This window comes from Lontra canadensis, unplaced genomic scaffold (assembly GCF_010015895.1).
Source record: "Lontra canadensis isolate GAN:19392208 unplaced genomic scaffold, GSC_riverotter_1.0 scaffold4, whole genome shotgun sequence".
NCBI lineage: Eukaryota > Metazoa > Chordata > Mammalia > Carnivora > Mustelidae > Lontra > Lontra canadensis.
In genome coordinates this window covers 41,878,308-41,883,737 of record NW_022630998.1, presented here as the reverse complement: position 1 = coordinate 41,883,737, position 5,430 = coordinate 41,878,308, and the positions used below count along the sequence as shown (strand labels likewise).

General features: G+C 34.9%; 1 non-coding gene across 1 annotated transcript; it reads left to right on the top strand.

Annotated features, from left to right (window-relative positions):
* Positions 1-282: 282 nt before the first annotated feature.
* On the top strand, positions 283-385 carry LOC116864026. The gene has a single exon (XR_004381915.1). It is a non-coding gene; the product is annotated as a U6 spliceosomal RNA (small nuclear RNA).
* Positions 386-5,430: the final 5,045 nt, after the last annotated feature.

The window sequence follows — 5,430 nt, the reverse complement described above, 5'->3', positions numbered from 1 at the left end:
AAAAATGTATGGTTGAGATATCAGGAATAGTAAGAAAAATGCCCATATGCCAGGTAATCTGGGAAGCAGGGCGTAATCCCAGGAGGCACAGGTGAGTTTCTACTTGTTCGTTAATCCTGGGTGGGTGTGTGTGAGAGAGATCGGGATTAATGTGTTTCTGGTGAAGTAGCTAAGAGATTTAATTTTAAAATGCTCAGGAGAACAGAATAAAGCCTGCAAGACAAGAGGGCAGAGCTGGAAACCTTGAAGGTCTATACCTTAGTAAAATACAGGACTGAGTGCTTGCTTCGGCAGTAGGTATACTAAAACTGGAACGATACAGAGAAGATTAGCATGGCCCTGGCTCAAGGATGACATGCAAATTCGTGAAGTGTTCCATTAAAAAAAAAAAAATACAAGATTGAATGAACTGTGACCAGTGATGCAGGAAGGCAACAGGCAAGTTTATCTATCTCTGTCGAAATTCCTGGAGAGTTGCACTTTGGGTCTTTCATGCACAATTGTGGGGTTTAAATTTCTACTACTTCAAAGTCCTCAAGATTTAGGAGTCCCCAAACTGAGAAATTAACATCATTGTGCTCCTGTACCAATGATAATTCTGGGGTTCTTCTTACACGTGAAGACAACACCACTCCACAGCATATGTGTCCATGACTCCCGTAGATGAAGTATCTCTCACACTGAGCTCTTTCACAAGAAAATAATCCAGAGTGCGGGAGGAATAAAAGACACAAACAGGTCACATTAGAAGATAATCTTTTCATATGATAGCAATTTTTTTAACATTTTAACTGGCAATATAAACTCATTGTGTTCAAATAACTAAAGTTATAAAAATAATCAATTATAAAAATACACAATAAACAACAAAAATATTAAAACAAATGAAATATAACTTTTAAAATTAAGCAATAAACTTGTGAAACATATTAGAAACAGCTGAAGTAAAAAAAATACTGAACCAGAACATAGGTCTGAAGAAATGAAGTAAAATGTAAGTGAGAAAGGTAAAGAAATTAAAACCCCGAAAGGAAGATTCAGTGTCATGAGGGAATTAATGAGAAGGTCTAATATATGTCCACTGAGTTTAAGAGGATAAAGAAAAAGAATGATGAAGAGTCAAATAGTAAAATGAAGATGGGTGAGAATTTTACAAATGATGAAAAACATGGATCTTTAGGTCTAACAATAAAATGTTTCAAGTGAAATAAATAAAGAAAAAAACTACTGGCAATAGATTTGTCATGGCAACAGTAGAGGCCAGGGTACAATTGAATAATATTTTCTTGTTGCTGAGAAAAAATAACTGTCAACCAAGAATTATAAACTGAACTATCAATCAGAGGTGGAAGTATAGTAAGGACAATTTTAGACACACAAGAAGACACAGAGGCACTACCACCCACATATTCTCACTAGAGCAGTTATTCAAGGATTTACCTCAGAAAGAAGAAAATCGAACCCAGAAGGAAGAAGAGGATTTCCAAAAGCAATAGTGGGCAAAACAATTGGCAAACATAGGGTAAACCTAAACACATGTTAACAATATGAAAAATGAAAATAATTATGAAGAGTGTATTCATAAAAATCAAGTTGGACAAAAATTTTGAGAAAAGTGACATTTAAGAAAGGAGTGGGTAATCATAGTTAACGTTCTAAACTTTACCAGTTTCTAAACCGGTAACATTTGGAAATGTAAAATTTTTTATTCACTTTGTACTTTGTTCAGACAGGCATGCATTTTTTAAATAAATGGATAGACCATAAAACCATAAAGATTAAGCGTATAATTTCCTAACTGAAAGGAAAAAAAGAATTATGGAAACTAGTCATTCCAATGTTTGTTTTGGAAGAAGAAAAAAAAAGAAAAATATGTGAGAGAGAAGTCATAAAGTGATAAAAATGAAAACTGTCAGGAATAGACTAACTTTAAATGAAATGTCTCATCAGTTGAAAGACAAGGATCACTAGTTTGGATTAAAAAAACAAAACCCAGCTATTTGTTCTTTACAAAAGTTCCTCATTGTCTTATTCTGGGCATCTTAGTCTGTTTGGGCTGCCATAGCAAAATATCAGGCTGGGTGGCTTAAACAACAGATATTTATTTTCTCACAATTCTGGAGGCTAGAAGACCAAGATTAAGAAGCTGTCAGGGTCAGTTTTTGGTGAGACCTCCTATCCTGGTTCGTAGGTATTTGCCTTCTTACTATGTCTTTACTTGGCTTTTCCTCAGAGCATGCACAAATAGAGAAAAAGAGGAAGGCATAGAAACAGAGACAAAGACAAAGCTCTCTGTTGTCTCTTCTTATGAAAACACTAATCCTACCAGATTACTGTCCCACTCTTGTGACCTCACTCAACCCTAGTTACTTCCTGAGAGGCCCTGTCTCCAAATACATCTATACTGGGGGTTGGGGCTTCAACATATGAATTTAGGGGCATGGAGCATAAAGATTCATTTTTATGCTCTTTCAGAAAGCAAAACATGAGGCAAAAACTCCAGTGCCAACCCTTTATTTGGTGAGTGCTAACACATAACAGGAAAATGAGAGGGGAAAAAAGGAAGTAAAAAAAACTTATTAAAAACAACAACAACAACAACAAAGTTGGAGAACTCATGATACCTGATGTTAAAATTTGCTATAAAGTTATAGTAATCAAGGCAACGAGGTGTTGTTGAAAGAAAAGAGAAACAGATGAGTAATACAGTGTAAAGACACACACAAATACCGCCAGCTGATCTTTGACCCAGGAGTGAAGGCAGTCCGGTTGAGAAAGGGTAGTCTTCTCAGCAGTGATGCTGGATGGCAACAACTGGATGTCCATTTGCACGAGAAGGGACCTAGATACAGACCTTAAACCTTCCCCAAAAGTTAACTCTAAATGGGTCATGGAGCTCAATATAACATGAAAAACTATAAAGACTGTAGAAAACAACATGAGAGAACAATCTGTGAATTTAGGATTGGAGATGAGCTTTTAGCTACAAAGCTAGAAACATGACCCAGGAAAGAAACAAAAACTGATTAAGTAGAACTTTACTGTTATTTAAAAGCTGCTATGTGAAAGACACTGTTGAAAAATGCAAAGACAAATCATAGACTAGAAGAAGTATTTGCAAGACACATACCTGGTGAAGGATTTATATTGCTCTGTGTTCTCCAGAAAAATAGAACCAATAGGATATGTGTATATATATGTTTATATATGCTATTAGTGTATATAGGATATTTATTTTTATTCTATTATGTATAGTATTAAATCTTTTAATAGTGATATATATTAGGAACAATGTAAAATAGAACCAGTTATAAAATAGAATCAATAGGAAGCGTGCGTGTATATATATACACACACACATTATAAGGACTTGACTCATAGGATGTTAAAGCCTGAGAAGTTGAGAGAAGTCCCGGGATCTTCAGTCAGCAAGTTGGAGACCCACAATCACTGATGATTTGCTTCCAGTTTGAGTCTGAATGCTGGAGGATCAGGAAAGCCAGTGGTGTAAGTTCCAGTCCAAGTTTGAATCTGAAGGTGGAAGACTGATGTCCTTCCTGGAAGACAGTCAGGTAGAGAGTCTTCCTCTCCTGGTGGGATGGCCTTTTGTTTTAGACAAGCTTTCACCTGAAAGGATGTGGCCCACCCACATTAGGATGAGCAATCTGCTTTACTGGATGTACCAGTTCAAATGGTAACCTCATCCAAAAACAGTCTCACAGATGCATTCAAATATATGTTTGGCCAAATATCTTGGCATCCCATAGCTCAATCAAAGTGACATAAAATTACCTATTACAGACTTGTGTCCAAAACATACAAGGAATTCTTAAAGCTCAACAATAAGAAACTAGATCGTCCATATTAAAAATCTAAATCTCCAATTAAAGATCTGAACAGACACCTCATTAAAGGAGATATACAGATACACACATATAAAGAGACATGTTACTACCTGTCATTAAGGAATTGCAAATTAAAACAATAATAGATTCTAATACACACCTATAAGAATAACTAAAATAATACTTTTTTTAAAAACACTGGCAATACTAATTGCTAGAGAGGATGCAGAACAACAAGAATTCTCATTCATTGCTAGTAGAAATGCAAAATGGGCAGCCACTTTGGAAGACCAGCTGGCAGATTCTTGCAAAACTAAAAATAGTTTTACCGTACAATCCAGCTCTTGTGCTCTTTGGTATTTATCCAACTGTCCTGAAACTTAAGTCCACACAAAACCTTCTCATAAATGTTTATAGTAACTTTATTCATAACCCCCAAAACTAGAAGTAACAAACACATCCTTTAATTGGTGAATAGATAAATGTGGTATATCCATATAATGGGATATTATCGAAACCATGAAAAGATTGCAAAGAGGAGCCTTAAAAGCATACTGCCAAATGAAGGAAGCCAGTGTGAAAAGTCTACATACTGTATGATTCCAATTATATCACAATTATATGCTGAAATAGGCAAAAGTAAACAGTAAATGATCAGTGATGCTGCTCCCTGAACAGAAAAAGGTATTAGAAATCTGAATAAACTATGAATTTCAGTCAGTAACAGTGCCTTGGTATTGGCTCATTAATTGTAACAGATTTACTGTAGTACTGTAAGGTATTAACAAGAAAGGAAACTGGCATGGGATATATGGGAATTCTCTGTACTACATAATTTTTCCATAAACCTAAATCATTCTAACACAAAATGTGTATTTATTTTTTTTAAGGAGGGTGGCAAAAAAGTAATAGAAAGAAAAGCAATGCAGTGTGTTACTGCACTGTCCACCTCTTATCAGCAAAGTCAGAGAGATAACAAATTAAGTTGCCATGTTCACTTAGAAGACGGGTTTCCTCTAGAACGGTGTAAGGGATAACTTGCACCTTTGAGTAGTTAATGAGAGAGGAAAATAGGGAGAATTTATCAATTGATAAGGAATATATAACTATTCTGAATCTATATTTACATAATAACATAGCCTCCAGATAGGTAACGTTAAAACTTAAGAATTATAAGAAAAAAAACTTACAAATCTCCATTATATTTACTTAAAATATATCTCACTGAAGAACTGATCTCATGTTCAAATAAAATTCTGTATTTCAACCACAAAATAAATCTCTATCCAATAAAAACTTAACAGATATCTGCAGCAGTAATTAAGGAATCAATATTTTATGCTTGCATAGAGCATTTATAAAATTTTCTTAGGTGTTAGGACATAAAACAATTGTTCACAAATATTGAAAAGTTGATATTATATAGCATACCTTTTCTAACCACAATACTATGGGCTTAGTTCAAGTTTCCTAGCAGCACAGCTTAAGACCAGAATTGGTTGGAGATAGTTTATTTTTCTTTAGGCCATGAGTACTAGCAAGGGGGTGAGGAAGGAGAGTGGACAGTTAGAAATTAATCCCAAAG